This window comes from Bos javanicus, chromosome 15 (assembly GCF_032452875.1).
Source record: "Bos javanicus breed banteng chromosome 15, ARS-OSU_banteng_1.0, whole genome shotgun sequence".
In the NCBI taxonomy this organism is placed as follows: Eukaryota; Metazoa; Chordata; class Mammalia; order Artiodactyla; family Bovidae; genus Bos; species Bos javanicus.
Genome location: NC_083882.1, coordinates 4610326 through 4637107, shown reverse-complemented (window position 1 = coordinate 4637107; position 26782 = coordinate 4610326). Strand labels below are relative to the sequence as shown.

Below are 26782 nucleotides of genomic sequence, written 5' to 3'. Positions count from 1 at the left end.
AAGAGATTAGAATGGATACCAAACAAATCAGTGCACAAAAGCCACCATAACTGCATTTAGGAAAGCCACTACTTCATCCTCTACTTTACATAGTCTGCTTATTCAACTATATTTGTTGAACGACTTTTATGTTTTAGACACCATTCCTTGGCTCCAAAAATGAACAAGATAAAAACGTAGAGAAAGCAATTTGGATTCTTTTCCTCTTACTTCTTTTCTTCTGTTTTTTTATTCTTTATTCTACCTTGGAAGCAGGATTTGGAGTAGTAGGATTTGAAGCTGAGTGTGTCTTCTGCAGGAAGTGCCTTTGTCTCTAAGAAGGAGGACAGGCTGGGACAGTCCAGCAGAACCAGAGGCTGGGGACTGGCTGCTCGGAACTGGCTGTGTTCTCAGCCTCAAGGGGGAGGATGGCAGGGATCACGAGGCTGCTGCGTTTTCTAGCTCTGTTCACCAGGGTAAAGAGGAGAAAGGGATTTGGACACAAGCCCTCCTCGCGATAAAACTTACTTGACTATAATGTCTTTTCATTTTATTTCAGAAGATAAGTCTGGCCATAGCAGCTAAAGGGAATAAACTGGAACACTCAATTGAACAGAAATGCAAACAAAAACCAGAAGCAACTGGGCAACTGTATCGAGGGAAACTGACTCTAGCCTGGGTGGTTTAGAATGGCTGTGAGAGGCGGAGGGGAAAATCGCGGGGTGCAGGTAACTCACTGATCCACTCAAATATACACAGGCTTTCAAAAGGTACAAGAAAGCCAACTATTACAAAGGAAGACTCTTCCCCCAAATGTTTCCTTTTTTATATTTTCTGATTTGAACTGGAAATAATATGAAAAAATGTGGATACTGTAAACATAAAAAATATGAGAAAAATTGCAAAGAAATAGTCACAGTTTGGAAATATTTTAAAGTTTGGATGAAATGAATAATTATTTAAAGAAGACCAGCTTATTTATTTATAACTAGCTTGATTTTCTTTTGGGGGCTGGGGCCTGGGGACGGGATTCTGAAAGAACTCTGTTTAATGGAATTGTCCGAAATGTCAACAAAGTGCTCAAGCTCATTTATACCTCCACATACTTTTTGTAAGATAGAAGAGTTTTTTTTTGTTCTTTAGTTTCCATTTTATAGATTAGAAAATTATAGAGAGACAGAGATTCAGTGCCGAGTCTAATGTCACATAATGATAATTGCTGCCTTTCACTGAGGGTGTTTTGTAGGGTAGGTGTTGAAAGACATTTACTTTCATTATAGTTAATCCTCATAACACTGCCACAGTAGTGGCTTTCCCCCCTTTTACAAATTGGAAACTAAGACCAAGAGATGCTAAAGAAACTACTAGCAGTTGCGAAGCCACCGAATACTAGAGCCGCCATGTGAAACTAAGCTCACGCGCTTTCAGAGCCCATGTGTTTTCAGTACCCTGCACAGCTGTCACCAGTCGACCGCCCTGCCAGCACTAGACCTGCTAATAGAGTCAAAGCCTTGATATGCAGCTCAGCACTTCGCTGAATGACAAATAATAAATGAATACACATCATTATTTGTATCCCTTTTGGCCCTCCTATGCCACACTTGTAACTTGCATTCTTCTCTCCTGGCAGTTTCCTCCCTTTTCACAGTCTTTTTCCTGTTTTCTTCAATTATGAAATCAGCTGCAACACTGTTCCTTTGCTTAGAAAAATATACTCAGCTATTTGGATTGTGGTTATGATTGTTCTCTCAGAATACTAAACTGTCTCATTGACAATTCATGTTTATACAGTATTTGGATGCACATAGAAAGCTGAGCGCTGAAGAATTGATGCTTTTGAACTGTGGTGTTGGAGAAGACTCTTGAGAGTCCCTTGGACTGCAAGGAGGTCCAACCAGCCCGTTCTAAAGGAGATCAGTCCTGGGTGTTATTTGGAAGGAATGATGCTAAAGGTGAAACTCCAGTACTTTGGCCACTTCATGCGAAGAGTTGACTCATTGGAAAAGACCCTGATGCTGGGAGGGATTGGGGGCAGGAGGAGAAGGGGACGACAGAGGATGAGATGGCTGGATGGCATCACTGACTCGATGGACGTGAGTCTGAGTGAACTCCGGGAGTTGGTGATGGACAGGGAGGCCTGGTGTGCTGCAATTCATGGGGTCGCAAAGAGTCGGACATGACTGAACTGAACTGAACTGAACTGGATACATATAGGCTCAGCTGATCAAGAGTTAGCATGGGCTCTGAATTGCAACACCCTAGAAAGACATGGGGTAGGTTGAATGGCCTACTAAACAAGAACAAGAGTCTACTCATTGCCACAGGCTACTTTCCTAGCTGCAGAAGTCTGGACCATGAGACTCTGTTTAAACTGTATAGTAGGAATTCAGAAACCATTACTTAATCTCATCGTCATATTCAAGTACTGCCAATAGCTAAAGCAGGAATGGAAAAGAACAACTCTTGGTGGTGCAGAGGTATCCTCCAGGAATCTCCCTACCCTATGGTAAGGTCCAATATTCCTTTGGTGGGTCTTCCTTTCAAGGGAGTCGTGCTATGAAGGCAACAACCTAATCCATCCATTGAATTTTTCATTGGCTGGTTCTGCAAACAAAAGCTTTGTAGACAAAAAAAAAAAAAAAGGGGCCTTTTATTTATTTAAATTTAAGATACCAAAATTACACCATTAAAGACAATGCTTAGTTATCTCAAGAGCTCTAAACCTAATCTATATATTGACTTTCAAAGAGTTCACCAGTCCACTGAATTGAAAGGAAGACAGTCTCATTTGTGTAGACATGCATTTTTGGGTGGGCGATGAGGAGAAAACATAAAAAGGCCTGAAATAAAAGAAGGAATATAGAGCTTGCCTGGAAAATCCCATGGATGGAGAAGCCTGGTAGACTGCAGTCCATGGGGTCGCGAAGAGTCAGACACGACTGAGTGACTTCCCTTTCACTTTTCACTTTCATGCACTGGAGAAGGAAATGGCAACCCACTCCAGTGTTCTTGCCTGGAGAATCCCAGGGACGGGGGAGCCTGGTGGGCTGCCGTCTATGGGGTCGCACAGAGTCGGACACGACTGAAGCGACACAGCAGCAGCAGCAGTAGCAGCAGCAGAGCTTAAAAATACAAAATCCTGAGATAAATCAAAACAAGTATGAACTGTGCAAAAACAATTTTGATTTACAGAGAAAAACAAAAAAACCACTGAATTATTTGATAGCAATAGTATTAAATATGGGAAGAAGATGATAGGAGTTAAAGCAATCTAAAGTCCTTTTGGTTTTCTGAAAGAGGACGAAAATACTAATTTTAGATCATGTAAAGTTAAATGAGCACTAGAATGTTTTAGGATAAACAATAAAAGAAGAGAAATAGAGAGTTTAATATTCAGATTGTAAAGAATTAAGGATAAAAGGCAAACAACCCAAAACAAGTAGTTTAATAGACACAAATAAGATTACATCAATGAATTCAAATAATTACAGCAAATAAAAGAGAAAAACTGTTTTGGTGAAAGGTAAACTTGTCAGTCTAGACAAAAAGATTAAAAAAATCTCACTGTGTTCTTTCTGAGAGGTAGATCTAAATCAGAACAAAGAAGAGCTGAAAGAATGAAAAAAGATACACAGCAAAATTATTAAAATAAAGAAGGCTGGTATGACTGATCATAGACTTTAAAGCAAAAATAATTGCTAGAAAAGAAGAGAGAGCATGTATTGTTTAAAAGTGGAATTTTCCAGGAAAATGTAACTATTTCAATATTGGAGCTTATGGATACCTAAAAGTTTTCTTTAAAATAAATGTATATAGTAAAAATTGACTGACTCCAATAAAAATGTGGTAGATTCACTATTGTGGTAAGAAGGTTCAAGCTATCTCAGTTATCAACACATGAAGCTGATCAAAACTCAGCAATGCTACAGAAAATATTAAAAAATGCAAGCAACACAAATGACCGAATGGACACATAAAAATACCTATTTGTTGTACAGTTCTTTCTGGCACACAAGAAATTTTGCTCAAATTTATCATGTATTAAAAAAGCAATGTGGACAGCGACTGCAGCCATGAAATTAAAAGACGCTTGCTCCTTTAAAGAAAAGCTATGACCAACCTAGACAGCATATTAAAAAGTGGAGACATCACTTTGCTGACGAAAGTCCGTAGAGTCAAATCTATGGTTTTTCCAGTAGTCGTGTATTGATGGGAGAGTTGAACCATAAAGGAGTTTTATCACCCAAGAATTGACGCTTTCAAACTGTGGTGCTGGAGAAGACTCTTGAGAGTCCCTTGGACTGCAAGGAGATCCAACCAGCCCATCCTAAAGGAAATCAGTCCTGAATATTCACTGGAAGGTCTGATGCTGAAGCTCCAATACTCTGGCCACCTGATGCAAAGAGCCAACTCATTGGAAAAGATCCCAATGCTGGGAAAGATTGAAGGCAAGAGGAGAAGGGGATGACAGAGGATGAGATGGTTGGAGGCATCACTAACTCAAAGGACTTGAGTCTGGGCAAACTCAGGGAGGTAGTGAATGTGCTGAAGCCTGATGTACTGCAGTTCATGGAGTCACAAAGAGTTGTACATAACTTAGTGACTAAACAACAGCAACAAGCCAAAAACAGTTTTTTAATATTCTAATCAGTATCAAATAGTACATTCTTGACTATGAGATTAATTTAGCTATCAGTAATAAAAATAAAACTAAAAAAATTCCATATACTTGGATGTTTAAAAGAAAACAAAAAGTCTCCAAATCAAAGAATAAATTATAGTGGAAAATGGTTAGAACCAAATGATAATGGAAATAAAATATATGTGGGCTATTGTTGGAGTAAGAGAAAATGTCAGTGACTATTACACTTTATGACTATTAAAGACACAGAAACATAGTTTAAAAGCCTCCTGTAAATAGAACACCAGACACAATTATACAGAAAAGTCTATCAACTATTTATCAAGTAGCTAATAAAAATTGTATAGTTTTTTTTCTGTAAATAAGAAAAAAATAAGAAATTTTCAATTCTTCTGAAAAAGCTATTTTTAATCTTAACAGCTATAGCAGAAAGGAGCATATCAAAAATAAGTAGACCTATAACATTCACAAGCATACATGCAAAATTTTTAAAATATATTTGGAGACTGATTTTAGGCCTTCATTTTTAAAGAAGACTTTATGATGAATATGTATTAATTCCAATAGCAGAATGCATCCTTTATGATTTTATGTCTTCTGATTTCCATCATTTTTTGTGAAGTTAACTCAGTCTTTCCTTTTTTACTTTGAAAGTATGTGTTTTTCCCCCCTCTAGATGGTTTTAAAATTTTGTACTTATTTTTGGAGTTTTGCGGTTTACTGTGACAAGCCAAAGTGGAAATATTTTGTATTTATGTTGCTTAGGGTCTTTAGAGCAGTTTGATTGGATAAGTAACTTTTGTAAATTTGTTTTGGAAAGTTTTTGGTTACTATATCTTCAAATGTTACTTCTTCCCCATTTTCTCCCTCTATTCCTTCTTGGGTCACCAACCACATAGATTTCACATGTTTTCACCATGTATAGTAAGTGTCTTTAATGCTGTTTTTGTGCTCGTTTTTTTTCTTTGTCCTTGAGTGTAAATATTTTCTACTGGGAGGGAAAACCTGGAAGCTCGCGCCTGGTTTCTCCTGGACCTTCCCATGTGCCTTTTCTCTTTGCTGGCTTTGATCTGCATTCTCTTTCTATAATACATTATAACTGTGAGTACAATAACTTCTAAGAATTTTAAGTCCTTGAAGCATGAGGGAGGTCTTGAAGACCACCAATACAGACACCATTAACACAGAAACAAAGCTAATAAATCAAGGAAGAAATCTAATATGTTCAATACCTCTACACATAAAATTATAAAACTTTAAAGTATGTTTAAACACATGTATACCTGTGGCAGATTCATTTTGATATATGGCAAAACCAATACAATATTGTAAAGTTAAATAAAATAAAATTTAAAAAAAACTTTAAAGAAAAACTTTGAACAATATTTAATTAAGTTTAAAGATTTTTCACCTCATGAATAAGAAAATTCAGTCATATAGATGTCATAAAATTTTGAAGAATTATCAATAGCCATGGTGAAATTCTGATTTAAATTCCAATAGATTTTTAAACAAAATTGATGATTTGGAGTTTTATGTGCAAGAGCAAAGGGAAGGATAAACACATTAGGGGAAATTGGCACAACAAAATAGAGTTATAAATTTATATCAATTAGGACTGGGAGGTTGTGAATCAAGGATAATCTAATTGACCAAAGAAGCAAGAATAGAAAACTCACATGTGAAGCTGTTAATTCTCATCTGATTAATAATTCAAAGTATATGACAAAACTTCTAAATTTTTAGAAGAAAACATTGGAGAATATTTTTTTAGGCTTTGTATGAAAGGGTTTCTAAGTTAAAATAATAAACACAATTCATAAAAGAGAGTATTGATAGGTCTACTTTGTGACAATGAAGAGCTTGTGTCCATCAAAACAAACTATAGAGGAAGTGAAAATGTGAGCCATATTGCCAAACATATGATCAAGAAAAGACTAGTGTCTAGAATGTACACACAACTTCTAGAACTATTAGAAATCAATAAGAAGAGGACTGTATCAAGATGGTGACATTGGAGACTTTCCTGCTTCCCACAGATATATCTGATATACAACATGGGTCAATTCCGTCTGAGAGAAATCCAGCAGCTATTTGAGTTACTTCTACATAACAGGCAAGTGGGAAAATACCACACTGACTTGCGTGGGTATTTGCCATAAATCCTATTGCCATAATCTCATACCCAGCACAGAGCCTTACAACTGGGAAGGTACTCCCAATATCTAGCTTCTTCTTGAGGAGTAAAGGGTTTGGAACATACATCTAGTGACCTATCATTTAAGGATGCTGTTCTAGGAATGGACCCTCAAATCACATTAGCCCTCACTACAGGACTATTGCAAGCAAGAATCAATTGCTAAACAGATGCACAAAAATTCTATGAGGCTATCCTCCCCAGGCTCAGTGCAAAGGGAGGAGATGAAAATACCCATCTTCCTACTTTTCCCTGGAAGAAGTTTGGCTACATATTTACTCAGCTACAGCCTGAGTATCTGGCTTCTAATCAGCCTGCAGCTAGGTTCTGAGTAAGGCCAAACAATACCTCGGTGGACACTTCACCCGCGTTCTTTCTGCCTCAGTCTTGCTCCAACAATAAAACCAGGTTGCTATCTTCTTAGAAGGAGCTTGTTTACACATCTAACTTTTATGACTGCTACCCAAGCGACAGGACCCTAAATTATCTAGCTCTAATGGTAAATGGAGTTCAGCATTTACAAATACCATATAAGCTTATTAAACAAAAAACAAATGAAAATAATTTTCAAATCAGCACACAAGCACATGCTGAAGCACTCCTCCTGAACTCAGCACAAAAGGAGCAGGCAGAATGTCCATCACTATCTCCTAATTTATCCCTGGAAGAAATAGGACTCTGTACTTTCCCAACTACTGCTTGAGTTTCTGGCTCCTAATCAACTCGCTGACTGGGATTCTCCCAAGGGCCTGAAAAAACTATCTCCTCTGGCTCACTGCAACAGTAAAAGCACACCTTCAGCTTCTCCGTGGAAGGAGCTTGTCCATACATCTAGTACCCCAACTGTTAAAGCTGCTACCTTAGAGACTGGCTCCCAGATCACACAGCTCTGGGAGATGATGAGGCCAAGCATTGATGAGTTCCTCAAGACCACACAAAACAGAAGTGGTTCTATTTGGGCACACAGGCACTTCTAGCATCTATTCCTTCTGGCTTAAAACAGAGTAAGAAGGTAAAAACAACCATCACCAGCTTTTTTCCTGATAGGAAAAAAATCCCCTGACATTCCCATCTCATACTGATGTTGATCTTCAAATTAGCTTTCACTCAGGAGAGGACGGAGAAGGTAATGGCACCCCACTCCAGTACTCTTGCCTGGAAAATCCCATGGACGGAGGAGCCTCATAGGCTGCAGTCCTTGGGGTCGCTAAGAGTTGGACACAATTGAGCCACTTCACTTTGACTTTTCACTTTCATGCATTGGAGAAGGAAATGGCAACCCACTCCAGTGTTCTTGCCTGGAGAATCCCAGGGACGGGGGAGCCTGGTGGGCTGCCATCTATGGGGTCACATAGAGTTGGACACGACTGAAGCAACTTACCAGCAGGAGAGGAAGGGCCAGGCAATCAATAGTCCTTCAGGAGCCGAACAGGTATATGGGTATTTGCCCGTGCTGTTAGGACACTGAAGGACTTCCCTGGTGGCTCAGACGGTAAAGCGTCTGCCTAAAATGCAGGAGACCCGGGTTCAATTCCTGGGTAAGGAAGATCCTCTGGAGAAGGAAATGGCAACCCACTCCAGTACTCTTGCCTGGAAAATCCAATGGACAGAGGAGTGTGATAGGCTATAGTCCGTGGAGTTGCACAGAATTGGACAAGACTGAGTAACTTCACTTTTCTTTCACTTTAGGACACTGAAGGATCTTGGCACACCATCATCTACTGGGAGCCAGTAAGAACACGGATGGTGTCTTGAACAATCACAAAGGTTTGAGGGAAATCCATGAGCATAGGTTGCGTTGATTGAAGAGATTCATCTCTTATATGAGGAGAGTCTTTCAAGTGTAAGAAAGATGGAGGTTTTATTTAAGGCATAAACATCAAAACAGAGTCAAAAAAAAGAAAAAGAAAAAATTTCAATAAATTACTTAAATCTATATCTAAAGGAACTAGAAAATGAAGGAAAAACTAGGTTCAAAGCTAGTTGAAGGAAGTAAACCAAAATCAGAGCATAAATAAATGAAACAGAGACTAGAAAGACAGTAGTAAAGATCACTAAAGCTAAGAGCTGATATTTTCAAAAACTGACCAAACTTTAGCTTGACAAGTTCACTGCAAACATCAGACTCAATGGTTAAAAACTGAAATATTTTCCTGCATAAATGGAACAAAACAAGGTTATCCACTCTTGCCATTTTTTTCATCATTGTACTGTAAATTCTAGTCAGAAAAACTGGTCAAGAAAAAGAAATAAAGACAACCAAATCAGAAAGGAAGAAGCAAAATTGATTCTGTCTGTAGATAACATAATCTTAAATATAAAAATACATTAAAAAGAATACATTTGAATCAGTTCTAATGAGGTGGATGAAACTGGAGCCTATTATACACAGTGAAGTAAGCCAGAAAGAAAAACACCAATACAGTATACTAATGCATATATATGGAATTTAGAAAGATGGTAACAATAACCCTATATACGAGACAGCAAAAGAGACACTGATATATAGAACAGTCTTTTGGACTCTGTGGGAGAGGGAGAGGGTGGGATGATTTGGGAGAATGGCATTGAAACATGTATAATATCATATATGAAATGAGTCGCCAGTCCAGGTTCGATGCACGATACTGGATGCTTGGGGCTGGTGCACTGGGACGACCCAGAGGGATGTTACGGGGAGGGAGGATGGAGGAGGGTTCAGGATGGGGGACATGTGTATACCTGTGGCAGATTCATGTTGATATATGGCAAAACCAATACAATATTGTAAAATTAAAAAAAAAAAAAAGAATCCACCAAAAATCTATTAGGACTAATGAATAATTTCAATAATTTTGTAGGATGCAATATCAATATACAGAAATCAGCTGCATTTCTATATGCTAATAATGAATTATTTAAGAAATTAAGAAAGCAATCCTATTTATAATTGCATCAAAAATAATAATATATTTAGAAATAAATTTGACCAAGGAGGTGAAGTATCTGTCACTGAAAACTATAAAACACTGACAAAAGAAACTGAAAAAGAATAATTAATATAAAAAGTGTGTGTACTACTCAAAACAATCTGCGTACTCAATGCAATCTCTACCAAAATCTCAATGACATTTTGTTGTTGTTGTTCAGTCACTCAGTCATGTTCTGCTCTTTGTGGTCCCATGGACTGTTGCACGCCAGGGTTCCCTGTACTTCACCATCTCCCAGGACTTGCTCAAACTCATGTCCATTGAGTCTGGATGCCATCCAACCATCTCATCCTCTGTCATCCCTTGCTCCTCCACCTTCAATCTTTCCCAGCATCAGGGTCTTTTCTAACGAGTCAGTTCTTCTCATCATATGGCCAAAGTATTGAAGCTTCAACTTCAGCATCAGACCTTCCAAGGAATATTCAGGATTGATTTCCTTTAGGATTGACTGAATTGATCTCCATGAAGTACAAGGGACTCTCCAGAGTCTTCCCCAACACAACAGTTCAAAAAGGTGTTCAGCCTTCTTTATGGTTCAACTCTTACGTCCATGCATGACCACTGGATAAACCATAGCTTTGACATTATGGACGGTTTTTGGCAAAGTAATGTCTCTGCTTTTTACTATGCTGTCCACGTTGGTCATAGCTTTTTTCCCAAGGAGCAAGTGTCTTTTTATTTCATGGTGCAGTCTCCATCTGAAGGGATTTTGGAATGCAAGAAAATAAAGTCTGCCACTGTTTCCACTGTTTCCCCATCTATTTGCCATGAAGGGATGGGACCGGAAGCCATGATCTTAGTTTTTTGAATGTTGAGTTTTAAGCCAGGCTTTTTACTTTCCCCTTTCACTTTCATCAAGAGGCTAGTTAGTTTCTCTTCGCTTTCTGCCATAAGGGTGGTGTCATCTGCATACCTGAGGTTATTGATCTTTCTCCCTGCAATCTTGATTCCAGCTTGTGTTTCATCCATCCCAGCGTTTCTCATGATGTACTCTGCATATAAGTTAAATAAGCAGGGTGACAATATACAGCCTTGATGTACTCCATTTCCAATTTGGAACCAGTCTATTGTTCCATGTCCCATTCTAATTGTTGCATCTTGACCTGCATACAGATATCTTGGGAGGCAGGTAGGGTGGTCTGGTATTCCCACCTCTTTAAGAAGCTTTCAGTTTGTGAAAGGCTTTGGCATAGTCAGTAAAGCAGAAGTAGATGTTTTTCTGGAATTCTCTTGCTTTTTCTATGATGCAATGGATGCTGGCAATTTCATCTCTGGTTCCTCTGCCTTTTCTAAATCCAGCTTGTACATCTTGAAGTTCATGGTTCATGTACTATGAAGAATAGAATAGCAAATAATAATAGAATAAAAGAATAGAATGGAATAAGGATAGCAAGATAAATTAGAAGTGGTCAAACAGGAGATGGCAAAAGTGAACATTGACATTTTAGAAATTGGTGAAATAAAATGCACTGGAATGGATGACTTCAATTCAGATTACCGTTATATCTACTACAGTGGGCAAGAATCTCTTAGAAGAAATACAGTAGCTCTCATAGTCAACAAAAGATTCCAAAATGCAGTACTCACGTGCCACCTCAAAAATAACAGAATGATCTCTGTTCATTTCCAAGGCAAGCCATTCAGTATCAGAGTAATCCAGGTCTATGCTCCAACCACTAATGCCAAAGAAGCTGAAGTTGGACAGTTCTATGAAAACCTACAAGACCTTCTAGAACTAACACAAGAAAAAAAGATGTCCTTTTCTTTTTTGATTGAAATGCAAAGTAAGAAGTCAAGAGATACCTGGAGTAACAAGCAAGTATGCCCTTGGAGAACAAAATGAAGCAGGGCAAAGGTTAACAGAGTTTCGCCAAGACAATTCACTGGTCATAGCAAACACCCTCTTCCAAAAATACAAGAGATGACTCTACACATGGACATCACCAGATGGTCAATACTGAAATCAGATTGACTATTCTTTGCAGCCAAAGATGGAGAAGCTCTATACAGTCAGCAAAAACAAGACTGGGAGCCGACTGTGGCTTAGATCATGAACTCCTTATTGCCAAATTCAGACTTAAATTGAAGAAAGTAGGGTAAAACAATAGACCATTCAGATATGACCTAAATCAAATCCCTTACAGTGGAAATGGCAAATAGATTCAAGGGATATGAAGAGTAGCCCCTGCTCACTGCAATTAGAGAAAACCCATGTGCAGCAATGAATGAGCACAACCAAAAATTAAAAATAAATAATTAAAAAAGTAAAATATGACATATATATGTATGAATATTATTCAGCCTTTAAAAAAAGAAGGAAATAATGACATTTGTGACAACATGATTGAATCCGGAGAGCATAATGCTAAGTGAAATACGCCAGCCAGAGAAACGCAGTTACTGCATGGTATCATATGTGAAATAAGTCAAACTTATAGGAGCAATGGAGCAGTGATGGCCAGGGGCTGGGGTAGGGGTGGAGTTGAAATGGGGAGAGGTTGGTAAAAGGGTAAAAACTTCCAGTTATAACATGAATAAGTTCAGAGAATCCAGTGTAGTTCATGGTGATGATGGTTTATAGCCCTGTAACATATACTTGAGATTTGCTAAGAGGGTAGGTCTTAAGCAATCTTACAAAATAAATAAATATGAAAGGGTTACAAATAGCTGTGAAAAGAACAGAGGCGTAAAGCAAAGGAGGAAAGGAAAGATATAAACATCTGAATGCAGAGTTCCAAAGAATAGCAAGAAGAGATAAGAAAGCCTTCTTCAGCGATCAATGAAAAGAAATAGAGGAAAACAACAGAATGGGAAAGACTAGGGATCTCTTCAAGAAAATCAGAGATACCAAAGGAACATTTCATGCAAAGATGAGCTCGATAAAGGACAGAAATGGTATGGACCTAACAGAAGCAGAAGATATTAAGAAGAGATGGCAAGAATACACAGAAGAACTGTACAAAAAAGATCTTCACGACCCAGATAATCACAATGGTGTGATCACTGACGTAGAGCCAGACATCCTGGAATGTGAAGTCAAGTGGGCCTTAGAAAGCATCACTACGAACAAAGCTAGTGGAGGTGATGGAACTCCAGTTGAGCTATTTCAAATCCTGAAAGATGATGCTGTGAAAGTGCTGCGCTCAATATGCCAGCAAATTTGGAAAATTCAGCAGTGGCCACAGGACTGGAAAAGGTCAGTTTTCATTCCAATCCCAAAGAAAGGCAATGCCAAAGAATGCTCAAACTACCACACAATTGCACTCATCTCACAAGCTAGTAAAGTAATGCTGAAAATTCTCCAAGCCAGGCTTCAGCAATATATGAACCGTGAACTACCTGATGTTCAAGCTGGTTTTAGAAAAGGCAGAGGAACCAGAGATCGAATTGCCAACATCTGCTGGATCATGGAAAAAGCAAGAGAGTTCCAGAAAAACATCTGCTTCTGCTTTATTGTCTATGCCAAAGCCTTTGACTGTGTGGATCACAATAAACTGTGGAAAATTCTGAAAGAGATGGGAATACCAGACCACCTGATCTGCCTCTTGAGAAATTTGTATGCAGGTCAGGAAGCAACAGTTAGAACCAGACATGGAACAAAAGACTGGTTCCAAATAGGAAAAGGAGTACGTCAAGCCTGTACATTGTCACCCTGTTTATTTAACTTATATGCAGAGTACATCATGAGAAACACTGGACTGGAAGAAACACAAGCTGGAATCAAGATTGCCGGGAGAGATATCAATAACCTCAGAAATGCAGGTGACACCACCCTTATGGCAGAAAGTGAAGAGGAACTCAAAAGCCTCTTGATGAAAGTGTAAGTGGAAAGTGAAAAAGTGGGCTTAAAGCTCAACATTCAGAAAATGAAGATCATGGCATCCGGTCCCATCACTTCATGGGAAATAGATGGGGAAACAGTGGAAACAGTGTTAGACTTTCTTTTTTGGGGCTCCAAAATCACTACAGATGGTGACTTCAGCCATGAAATTAAAAGACGCTTACTCCTTGGAAGGAAAGTTATGACCAACCTAGATAGCATATTCAAAAGCAGAGACATTACTTTGCCAACAAAGGTCCGTCTAGTCAAGGCTATGGTTTTTCCTGTGGTCATGTATGGATGTGAGAGCTGGACTGTGAAGAAGGCTGAGCGCTGAAGAATTGATGCTTTTGAGCTGTGGTGTTGGAGAAGACTCTTGAGAGTCCCTTGGACTGCAAGGAGAACCAACCAGTCCATTCTGAAGGAGATCAGCCCTGGGATTTCTTTGGAAGGAATGATGCTAGGAAGGAAAGGAAAGGAAATGAAAGGAAGGAAGGAAAGCTGAAACTCCACCTATGAGTACTTTGGCCACCTCATGAGAAGAGTTGACTCATTGGAAAAGACTGTGATGCTGGGAGCGATTGGGGGCAGGAAGAGAAGGGGACGACAGAGGATGAGATGGCTGGATGGCGTCACTGACTCGATGGACGTGAGTCTCAATGAACTCCGGGAGTTGGTGATGGACAGGGAGGCCTGGCGTGCTGCAATTCATGGTGTTGCAAAGAGTTGGACATGACTGAATGACTGATCTGATCTGATGAATGTGTTAATTGATCTGCCTGAGGAAATCTTTTCACAATGTATACATATATCAAGTAATAACATTGTACAGTTTAAATATATTATAATTTTGTCAGTTTTACCTCAAGAGAGTCAAAATATCAATAAAAAGAAGATAACATCCCACTACATAACAACAACAGAAATTTCACAATGAACCTATGAATATATGACCAATCTCACTATTAACCAGAGAAACCCATGAAATAATGAGATGTCATTTCATTCCAAAGAGATTGGCAAAAAATTAAGTTGTCTAAAATATTAGGTTCCTTAGAAGATACAGATCAATTGGACTGCATTTTTGGTGGAGAGGCAAGGACAGCCACATTGGAGAACACTCTCACAATAACATGTGAAATTGAACTTTTATATACTCTATGACTCTACTATTCCAGTATTAGTTATATACGCTAGAGAAAATTTTTGTATTTGGGTTTAGGAATCATTTACAAGAGTTTTTGTGGGTTTCCTGTTCATAATATTAATAGCAAAACCTAGAATCAAAGCAAATATCCATTTATTAGAAAGTAGATATATAAATGGATTTCTTATTTGCAATATTGCACAATAGAATGTTATACAGCTAAACCCAACTCACATGGCTGATTCATATGAAGTTAATTTTAGTGAAAAAAAAATCAATTTCCTGAAGACTACAATCATATATGAAGCTCAAAACAAGCAAAAATAAATGGCATACTGTTTAGACTTTAAAACACATGTGGTTAAACATTTTTTAAAGGAAAGAATTGGTGTATGCACGAGATAATGGATGCCAGGGCAAGGAGTAGAATTATCTGGCATAAGACAGCAAGGTAACAGCTTGTGTTCTTTTCTTTTTGGTGGTTGGTGAGTACATAAGTTTGTTTTAAAGTTGTTTTCCAGTCTGTACATGTGTTTATACATACTTATTTTAGTAGGATATATTTCAAAACAAATGAAGAAAAGTATTCTCATAACAGCCATTAAAAAGATTAAATGTGGCTAATTTTCTCAATAATGAACAAATCTCCAGAACAAGGAAATACATTATGAATTAGGGAAATTTCTGTCTATGTTTCTATTGTCTCATTTATTTTATACCATCAAGACTTTCTGACATATTATTTGAGATTTTGTTTTAATTTCTTTTTCTTTCTCAAATGCACCAATCAATCTTCTCATATTCTGATACTTTAAATTTTTGCCTAAGATATATTTAGCTTTAAAATTGCTATTTTTTCCAAATATAAATACATGCGCACAATGTCCTGCAAATTACTTAGAGGATATTTTCAATCATCTTTTCACTATTTTTTAAGCTAGGGTTATTTAAGTGCCTTAAGTCAAAGGCATTTTTTTGGCAAAATATTTCATAACTAAAGATAGCTTCATCAACAGGAAGAATCACAAAGTTTCCAGGGCTCAAAGATAAACTAATAAGCTTTTTGGCTATCATTACCTGTCCTCCCAAGTGACAAGGCATTTAACAATGAGACCGTGGGTGTTCCCTGAGCACTATTTTCAAACTTTCTCCTCCATGACAGGATTTGCTTCTTTGTCAAGGAACATTGTGCTGAAATGTTAAAGTCAGATGGATGCATTTATTTTTTACTTTAAGATTACTGAATAGAACATATACACATGTCGAGTTGCCTCAGTGGTTTCCCCTCATTGCTGCATAAGGCAGGAAAAAGTGCTCTTAAAGTGATATTCACACGAGGTTTCTCGAAGGATCAGGGGAAGGAAGCTGTCCCATGAGGTCTGTTCTGAGTACTGGCCACTTCGACCCTCTGTGGCTCACTTGCCTCAGTGACACTTATTCAACTTACTCGCTGGGTCTCCAATTGGGAAACAGGCTAAGACTGCAGGAGTCCAGCAGAAGATACATTCACTACCACTCTTAAGTCTTCTGAAACAGAAACTTGTCCTTCTTTGAATGACTATCCCATTTTCCGTGGTAGTTATTTAACAAAGTCATCAGGGGATCATAACATCCTCACATTTGGCTTTTGAGGGACTTACATGGCAGTGTGCAGGGATACAAAAGCCACAGAATAAACATAACACATTATATATTGTTTAACTTCACCCAAAAACTTAGAGGTGAAACTTTGGGTAATTTAATCTGGTATGAAATTCAGATCATTTTTACAGTGAAACAGATAAAGACTGTTACAAGAGGGTAGTCACAATTTGCATTCTGTTTTAAAGATAAAGCTTCTGGCTTCAAAAAATTTTCCGTTTTATCAAATCCCTTCAGGGATTATGCTCTCAGACCCCCTTAAGCAATCTCCTGTGGTTATGCATGTCCTTTCCTCTGCTTTGATGGGGAAAGTTTGAGATATACTACCTAAGTTATTCCAGGATTAGACAAAACTAGATTTTTTTTTTAAGGAAGAATCTGTGTTAGTGTGTAATGAGACAATCCAAGGTACTCCAAAGTGTTGATCCTACTGGGAAATTGACTTCAGTCAGTTCAGTTCAGTTCAGTTGCTCAGTCATGTCCAACTCTTTGCGACCCCATGAATTGCAGCATGCCAGGCCTCCCTGTCCATCACCAACTCCCGGAGTTCACACAAACCCATGTCCATTGAGTCTGTGATGTCATCCAGCCATCTCATCCTCTGTCGTCCCCTTTTCCTCCTGCCCCCAATCCCTCCCAGCATCAGAGCCTTTTCCAATGAGTCAACTCTTCGCATGAGGTGGCCAAAGTACTGGAGTTTCAGCTTTAGCATCATTCCTTCCAAAGAACACCCAGGACTGATCTCCTTTAGAATGGACTGGTTGGTTCTCCTTGCAGTCCAAGGGACTCTCAAGAGTCTTCTCCAACACCACAGCTCAAAAGCATCAATTCTTCGGTGCTCAGCTTTCTTCACAGTCCAACTCTCACATCTGTACATGACCACTGGAAAAACCATAGCCTTGACTAGACGGACCTTTGTTGGCAAAGTAATGTCTCTGCTTTTGAACATGCTATCTAGGTTGGTCATAACTTTCCTTCCAAGGAGTAAGCGTCTTTTAATTTCATGGCTGCAGTCACCATCTGTAGTGATTTTGGAGCCCAGAAAAATTAAGTCTGACACTGTTTCCACTGTTTCCCCATGTATTTCCCATGAAGTGATGGGACCGGATGCCATGATCTTTGTTTTCCGAATGTTGAGCTTTAAGCCAACTTTTTCACTCCCTCTTTCACTTTCATCAAGAGGCTTTTTAGTTCCTCTTCACTTGACTTACTAATATGAAATACCTCCCCCCGCCCTTGCACCAAGAATCATTGTGCTTCCAAAATTCTGTATACATGGACTGATGAATAATTAGCAGGATATTAGAGACAATTTTTACCTCAACAGAAGGCATAGAGAGAATGAAGACTTTTTTTTTTTAATTCATTGAAGTTGTCACGACAACTCTTCTTAGGAAGTGAACTGAAAGACAGAGGGTAGAGAGACAGTACACCTTTCAGGCAAGGCAAGGTGACCCGAGACACATTTTATGTGGAGAGGTGGGTGATCAGCATTAGTCCCGCAGAGGCAAAAAACTGTGTATTTGGAAGAAAATGGGGTTGTCGTATGGCAGGGAATAGCAAGATGCCACCTGTCGTTGGTCAGGGTCAGGAAAGAGACATCATACATGAGCCAAGAGGATGAACTGACATACAGAACTGACTTAGAGAAGAAGCAGTGCCTGAAAGAGAAGGACAAGTGCCTGTTTGTTCAAACAAATTATTCAAGATAAATGACAAGGTTTGGGGCAGAATATGAAGTAGTGCTCTCCATGTCTTAACTTCCTCCTGTATGAGAATAATATCGCAGTTCAGGGCCATGTGATTTAAAGAGATAATTTAAATCATCTGGGATAGTTTCAGGTATTAAGCAGACACTCCATAAATGGAAGCTACTGTCATTGTCATTGATATTTACTTGTACAAAACCTATGTTGACTTCTCTGTGGTGAAATAAACCCAAGAGTTTAATGATGTATGTAGAAATGTGTGAAAACTGTCAGTAAGGTACTAGCTGAGCCACCAGGAGGGCTCTGTAAGATGCAACAGGGACTGTTCACTTTCACGTCTGGTGTGGCCCAGTGTGTTCAGTTCAGTTCAGTTCAGTCACTCAGTTGTGTCCAACTCTATGCGACCCCATGAATTGCAGCATGCCAGGCCTCCCTGCCCATCACCAACTCCCGGAGTCTACTCAAACTCATGTCCATCGAGTCAGTGATGCCATCCAGCCATCTCATCCTCTGTCGTCCCCTTCTCCTCCTGCCCTCAATCCCTCCCAGCATCAGAGTCTTTTCCAATGAGTCAACTCTTCGCATGAGGTGGCCAAAGTATTGGAGTTTCAGCTTCAGCATCAGTCCTTCCAATGTATACCCAGGACTGATCTCCTTTAGGATGGACTGGTTGGATCTCCTTGCAGTCCAAGGGACTCTCAAGAGTCTTCTCCAACACCACAGTTCAAAAGCATCAATTCTTTGGTGCTCAGCTTTCTTTATAGTTCAGTGTGTAGCCACAAGTAAACCAGTAGATATTTCTTTCCCTTTTTTTTCTTAGATGCTCAGCCCTCAAGTGGCTTCCAGAATCGCCTCCTCTGTACCTCAGTGATAGAGATGTTCTTCTTTAAAAGTTCAAAAATCTAAGAATAGTTTTAACTACAAATAAAGCTTCCCTTTTACCAAAGTTACCTGCCTATCAAGTTATATAACCCCTGTGAACTCCTTGCCGAGAAGGGGTATGAAACTTTTGATGACTCACCTGTGCTTTGCGTTTGCTTCCAGTTGCAGGTCATTATGCCACTCCCTTGATATTTTACCCTGGTCACAAAGATGGTCTTGAAAGCCCAGGCTTGTGGGCACAGCATTCTTAGACAAGTCCTTGTCAAACTTCCCAGTGCACATAAGGATTCCATGAACTGCAGCTGAAATGCAGATGTGACTCAGGAGATCTGGGGACCGGAGAGTCTCTGATTCTAACAGGCACCCAGGCGCTGCTGAAGCTGCGGGTCTGCAGAGCACTCACTGAAGAGTAAGGCTTTAGACTCGGAGAAGGCAGGCTGAGCCAGGCTGGCTCATCGACTGCTTCCTACTTCTTGATTTTATGTCATTTGTGAGCAGCTCAGTGAAGCCCCATCACCACCTTGCCCAGAGTTCTTCCTAGCCATGCTTCCATGCTGCTTAGCCAGTATTTAAAGGCCCAGCTAACTCACGCTGCAGGGACTTCTAGATGCACACTGGATTAAAGTAGTGAGTATGTGGATTTTATTAATTGGTAAGGTCTGACCTTATACCTGTTTACAGAGAAAATGACATGCATATTGCACATTTTGTATCTGTGATTACAAAAGATCAAGAAGAAAGCTATTTCCAAAGAAAATTCTGTTTGTTAGCTACCAAGAATTTAGCTGACTCACTTCATTCCTTTTCTCCTTTTGGAAAAACTTGCCCAGCCAACCACAAAATGGCTCTGGGAGACACAGGTCCCAGCAGGACAAGAGACAAGTATTCTCCTCTTCACAAGAAAGCCCCTTCCTTCAACGGTATTTATTTGAAATTTCTCTTTGCTATTTTCACATCAATCCTGAAGTTATTTTCCAGCAGAGTGTATATACATTTTAATCAGCATTATCTCAAGAGGAAATGCTATACTGTAATTAATGGCTCAAGAATTGTGATAAATACAATTGCCTGACAGTCATAGTTTTGTGTTAACTGTATGATTGCTGTTCGTGCTTTGTTTATTCAAAAGTCATGTTATTATCATCTGCAGATAATTAGCATTTACTGCCAGTATTCAGAGCATAAGCAAGGCAGTGCCATGCTGGCCAGTGATTTTGTTTAACATGCTGCATTACAGCTCTCACTGCAAGGAGGTCGTGCCTACTCAGTATTACTCTGTGTGATGGAGATTAAGATGATGAAAGGTTACCTTTTGTGATGCCTTAGAAAAATGTAGCACATTAAAGGGAAATCAAAAGTTGCTCAATATATTCTACAAAACACAGCACTTGGTCTGTCTTTGTTCTTATTCTTCCCATATTTTAGCTTCACACAAGAGAAATCACCTCTGGCTTATAGTGAATACTACATTAAAAAAAAAAAATTGAACCATAAAACATCAGAAGGCAGTATTGTTTACCAGTGTTGTGTTCAGCCACAGAGGAGCCCAAGGCAGAAGAACTCAACAGTATTGATACTGTTTCTGCTTAAAATGTTGCTACTTTATTCCCTTTTGGAAGGGTGTTGGCATTAATTTAATTTTTAAAGATATCATATTAAAATATTATTTATCTTGATTGCTAGTTTTTTAACATCCACTTAAATTTTGTGCCAAGACTAGGACCTTAGCCTAGGCTTGGCCCTGTCATTAGAGACGTGATAATCTATTTAACAGCTAAGAAAAGAAGACCACTTATAAAGAAAAGGCTGAGTTGATGCCACTGTGTTTTGAGAAAAAGGGAAAAAAAATGACAGGTTGGATTTTCATGAATTGGAAATCAAAGCTAATAGGATGTGGATGAGGAGCTGACTCTTGAAGCTGCAGGGAGCAGGAGGAATGCTGTGAGCTTTCTCAAAAGGTTCTTCTCTTTCTTAAAATCATCTTGTAAAAGAGAAGCCTTTGCTACAATTCAACATTATTAGTTTAACTGGATTTTGTTTTAATACGTCTTCTATATAGTAATTCACAGCCTGTATCAAAGGTGGCTTTTAATGCCCATGATTTAGAAGCTGAGAACCAAGTGAGGTGGTAGCTATTCTTCATAAATGCCAGGCAATAGGATTGCTGTGAGCTTACTTTCAAACTAAGACTTCATCCTGGGAGTGGTGGCTTCCTTTTTCATTTTCATCTTGAGGCCGTCCTTAGCACAAGCTTAGTTAGGAAGCTGGCTTCGGGGGAGAAACCACAGACTTCTGACTCACAGTTCATGTGATACTGGGCAAAGTAACCTCTAAGTTCACTATGTCTGTTTTCTCTTATGTTAAGAGACAGGAATAATATGTTTCTGACACACATACCTCATCAGGTTGTTTGCAAAGCAGTTCACATGAAGTTGCTTTATAAATTACACATGGCCTTATTCATTATCATGGGATGAACTTGAAATCACTAAGTCATACATAGGAAACACTCACATAGATTTATCTGTATGAAGAAAGCTGTAGTTAAGGAACACAGGTAGTTGCAATAAATGTATTGTAATTTTAAATACCATCACTCACCACCTCCTCTCTCTATTTAGTCAATAGAGATACAAATGGGCGCAATCAAGCACAGTCGATCTATATCCAGTCAGTTCAGTGACCAAGCCACCTACCCTGATGTGTGTTATTGCAGTGGTCTCCTACCCGGTCCACCTGGCTATACTCTTGACACACGCCTCTTTCCATGCCCCAGTCTCTGCCTCTGCTTACGATTTCCTTTCGGTCTTGCAGCCAAAAGAAAGATTTTCAAATGTAAGTCAAAATGCATCATTTTTCTGCTCAAAACCTGCCAATGGTTGACCAATTCACTCAGCATAAAAGTTACATTTCTCACAAGGCTTATAAGATTCTCCAGAATCTTATCCCTCACCACTTGTCTACATTGATCTTCCATCATCTCCCACTTGCTTCCTACATCCCTGCCACATTGACTCCTCTCTGCTGTTTGTCTCCATGTTTCCCTTGGGTCAATTACTTAAGTTCTCAGTTCCTCGGTTTCCTCGTCTTTAAAATGGGCTTAATAATAGTATGAACTTCAGGGGATCATTATTAGGGTTAAGTTAGTTAAAATACCTAAAACAATGGTTGCACACAGTATTTAAAATATTCAGTATTATAATTTTAGTTACCTCCATCTGATTTTTTTTGGAGTATCTAATGATTTAACTCCTGAACTGACAATAATCTCTGAAAGGGTCATATTATCTTGCTGCTTATTCATATGTAGCATCTTTTAGCTTCCATTACAGGTAAATACCACTCAGAAACTTCAAATACAATAAGATTTTCCTGGCTTAACTCTTGCTGCTGTGTCTTATGTGCATAGTTTTCCCTGAATTCCCTTTTCTTTATTCTTTGGAAAAAGTTTTTTTTTCTTTTTTTCTTTTCTATTTTCTCTTGTATTTTTTCTCTCTAGTTCTGTTCAATGCCATTTTCCATTTTGCCTTCATATTTATAACCCAGTTCCCCCAACATTTTGCACCTTGCCTTCCACTCTCTGTCTTCATTTTTTCCCCACAATTTTCATTATACCTTCTTACTATCTCACATGGGAGCAAGGGCCCATTCATTTAGACTCTCTGGAAATCTTGTATTTTGATAGGAAAAAACTGATTTTTCTGGTAGTGTTAAAAATAGAGTAATTCCTTGAAGGAATGCATGATGGGGCCAGAATATAATCTGATAAGTGAAACTTGAATGCAAGGTAAAGATGTAGTCACAAGGAAAACAAAGACTCACCCCCTGGTTCACGATTCTGGGTCAGAGTAACTCCAGCAGCCACACTGACTAGATTATAAGCTTCAAACCACGGGTCCATCTGTTATGTTTTCTCAGCCGGGGATGAAGACTGGAATCAGGTAGGAACAAAGACTCCAGGTGGCCCTGAAGCATCCCAAAGTGGGATAGGCAGGACTGGGAAAGGCAGTGAGTGCTGGCAGGGGCAAGGCGGTGAAACTGGGCAGGACCTTGGAGGCCTTCCCAGGGACAGATCCTCCATGTTCCCCACCTCCTGCTTACGAAAAGAACTTCAGTCTCCCAGGACTTCCAAAGGGTAAATTTAATCAGAAAAGTAAAAAAAAATAAAAGAAGAAACAATAAAAATAAAATATAACAAGTAAAATTAAAATAAAAATAAGAGAAAAACACAAAAGGAAAAATCAAGCAAGGCAATAATAGTTTAGCCACAAAACAAAGTCAAGGACACAAGTTCATCCTCAAAGGCTATTGACAATATCCTGAGCCATATCCTTAAGTTACTTTACTGATGCTAAAACCTCCACCAGATGGAAGATGCTAACTGCATTATGATCATGAGCACATAGCCCTCAGACCATCTCAATCCTGAGAACTGAATAAGCTGACCCCCATGACATCACCCAGTTACCTCACCATCAACAAACTACAGACCTGCTCATGAATTGACCAAGCACCTTGCAAACCACACCCCTCACCTTGCCTTCAAAACCCTTTCCCTGAAAACATTAGGGAGTTCAGGTATTTGAGCATAAGCTTCCCATTCTCCTTGCTTGATGCCTTGTACTAAATGCTGTACTTTACTTCACCACAGCCTGGTGTCAGTAGATTGGCTTTACTGCATGTTGGGCAGATGGATCCCAGTTTGGTTCAATAACAGTGGCAGCATCAAGCCAGTATGTTCACTCATTAGCCTTTTCTTATTTTAATAGGAAGGACAGATCTATCTCACTTCATTTATATTTTGTAAGAGATGAAGATCACAGCATCCAGTCCCATCATGGGAAATAGATGGGGAAACAGTGGAAACAGTGTCAGACTTTCTTTTTGGGGCTCCAAAATCACAGCAGATGGTGACTGCAGCCATGAAATTAAAAGACACTTAAAAGGTTCGTCTAGTCAAGGCTATGGTTTTTCCAGTGGTCATGTATGGATGTGAGATTTGGACTGTGAAGAAGGCTGAGCGCCAAAGAATTGACACTTTTGAACTGTGGTGTTGGAGAAGACTCTTGAGAGTCCCTTGGACTGCAAGGAGATCCAGCCAGTCCATTCTGAAGGAGATCAGCCCTGGGATTTCTTTGGAAGGAATGATGCTAAAGCTGAAACTCCAGTACTTTGACCACCTCATGCGAAGAGTTGACTCATTGGAAAAGACTCTGATGCTGGGAGGGATTGGGGGCAGGAGGAGAAGGGGACAACAGAGGATGAGATGGCTGGATGGCATCACTGACTTGATGGATGTGAGTCTCAGTGAACTCCGGGAGTTGGTGATGCACAGGGAGGCCTGGTGTGCTGTGATTCATGGGGTCGCAAAGAGTCGGACACGACTGAGCGACTGATCTGATCTGATCTGACTCCTTGGAAGGAAAGTTATGACCAACCTAGATAGCATATTCAAAAGCAGAGACATTACTTTGCCAACAAAGGTCCGTCTAGTCAAGGCTATGGTTTTTCCTGTGGTCATGTATGGATGTGAGATTTGGACTGTGAAGAAGGCTGAGCACCAAAGAATTGATACTTTTGAACTGTGGTGTTGGAGAAGACTCTTCAGAGTCTCTTGGACTGCAAGGAGATCCAACCAGTCCATTCTGAAGGAGATCAGCCCTGGGATTTCTTTGGAAGGAATGATGCTAAAGCTGAAACTCCAGTACTTTGGCCACCTCATGGGAAGAGTTGACTCATTGGAAAAGACTCTGATGCTGGGAGGGATTGGGGGCAGGAGGAGAAGGGGACAACAGAGGATGAGATGGCTGGATGGCATCACTGACTCAATGGACCTGAGTCTGAGTGAACTCCGGGAGTTGGTGATGGACAGGGAGGCCTGGCGTGCTGTGATTCATAGGGTCGCAAAGAGTCAAACACAACTAAGTGACTAAACTGAACTGAACTGAACTGAAGGTTAATAATTTTAAATCTCAAGTCTGCATTCACCTTTCAAAAGCACAATTAAATGGAAATTAACCTTCTCTGTAGCTGGTATCTACAAGAAGCCAAGTGGTTTGGATCAAAATACTTCTACCAATGCACCAGCAACAGCCGTATCAGTAAAATGATAAGGAGAGAAAGAAATTCAGAGGAAAGAGCATAGCTTGGGGATCAGTTCAGTTCAGTTCAGTTCAGTCGCTCAGTCATGTCTGACTCTTTGCAACCCCATGAATCACAGCACACCAGGTCTCCCTGTCCATCACCAACTCCCGGAGTACTCTCAAACCCATGTCCATCGAGTCAGTGATGCCATCCAGCCATCTCATCTTCTGTCGTCCCCTTCTCCTCCTGCCCCCAATCCCTCCCAGCATCAGGATCTTTTCTAATGAGTCAACTCTTCGCATGAGGTGGCCAAAGTATTGGAATTTCAGGTTTAGCATCAGTCCTTGGGGATAGGTCTTAGAAATACAGAATAAGTGAGAGTGAAAACTGCAATATTTAAGGAACCAGTCTTCTGTTCATTGAGCCAAGCTTCAGTTTTCTTGTTCTAATGATGGACATAGTAATTATTAATACCTCAAGAGTTGCTATAGGAATTAGATGAGATAGTATAGGAATGCCTTCACTGTAATGTACATGGTGAGTGCCTGTGTCAGTTTTCTATTGATGTGTAACAAGTTGCTATAAACCTAGTGGCTTAAAATCACAGGCACTTATTATCTCACTATTCTGTCAGGCAGAGATCCAGACTGTGTGGCTGATTTCTCTGCTCAGGGTCCCATGAAGCTAAAATCAAGGTGTTGCCTAGCTCCGTTGCCCTGTAGAGACCTGTCTAGAAAATAACTCAGGTCCTCACTAGTTTCACCTGGGAATTGTTCTCGGAACTAGAGGCCACGCTCAAGGATAAGGATGACACAATCCCTTTCAAATTCAAAGGCCAATCAGAGAATACCCCTCATATAGAATCTCTCCATGCATTCAAGCTCTGTGTCTTCAGAGAAGCCTCACCTGATTAGGTGAACCACTAGAATAATCTCCGTTTTGGGTGCCTCAGAGCCAACTAAGTAGTAACCTAATCACAAAAGTGCTATTTCATCATGTTCACAGGTTGACCCACACTCAGGGAAAAGAGATTATATAGGCAAGTATGAGGGAGGGGGTGGCAGTGGGCAGTCATCTTAGGAGTCTGCCTACAACATTGCCCATTAAAGGATTGTTACTGTTGTTTGTTGCCAATGTATAAATTAAGTAGACTCCCTAGATGAGAACAGTGCTTCCAGTTGATAAAAATTCCATATTGGATGAGGAGGTATTCCATAGAAGTAAAACATGTGTATAACAGATTCTCATAAGTAAGGATGCCTGGAATATTTGAGGGGATTAGCACTTCTTAACTTAGAGGTCTGAGGGGTGACTTAATGCTGAGCCCACAACCAACTGTAAATCATATTTGGCTTCAAATCTGCTGTGGGCAGGAAAGGAGAAAACGTAATCTAGAGCACACAGGTATTATCTGAAGCATGCTGGAGGGGGAGATAAAGCCAGGTATAAAGACTATAAAACTAAATTTAGATGTCAAGGGGGCTGTTCAGTCTCTGAGTCTGGAAATCTTCTAAACTAGGGCAAATTGTCCAGTATTTGAGGTGTTTTGGGTAAGGTGCTACCTGAAGCTGGGAGGGGGACTAAGTGCTGAATTCATTCCTCCAGGACTCTGCACCTAAGGGAGCAACACACCTATTGAATCAGCACTCTCCCCAGGATCCATCCTGACAGTGGATTGTGTCTGAAAAAGAAGGAGGTTAAGTCAGGATTCC

At 39.7% G+C, this 26782-nt stretch overlaps 1 non-coding gene across 1 annotated transcript; it reads left to right on the top strand.

Moving 5' to 3' along the window:
* Positions 1-8292: 8292 nt before the first annotated feature.
* Positions 8293-8364, top strand: TRNAF-AAA (transfer RNA phenylalanine (anticodon AAA)). Its single transcript has one exon. It is a non-coding gene; the product is annotated as a tRNA-Phe (tRNA).
* The last annotated feature ends 18418 nt before the right edge of the window (positions 8365-26782 follow it).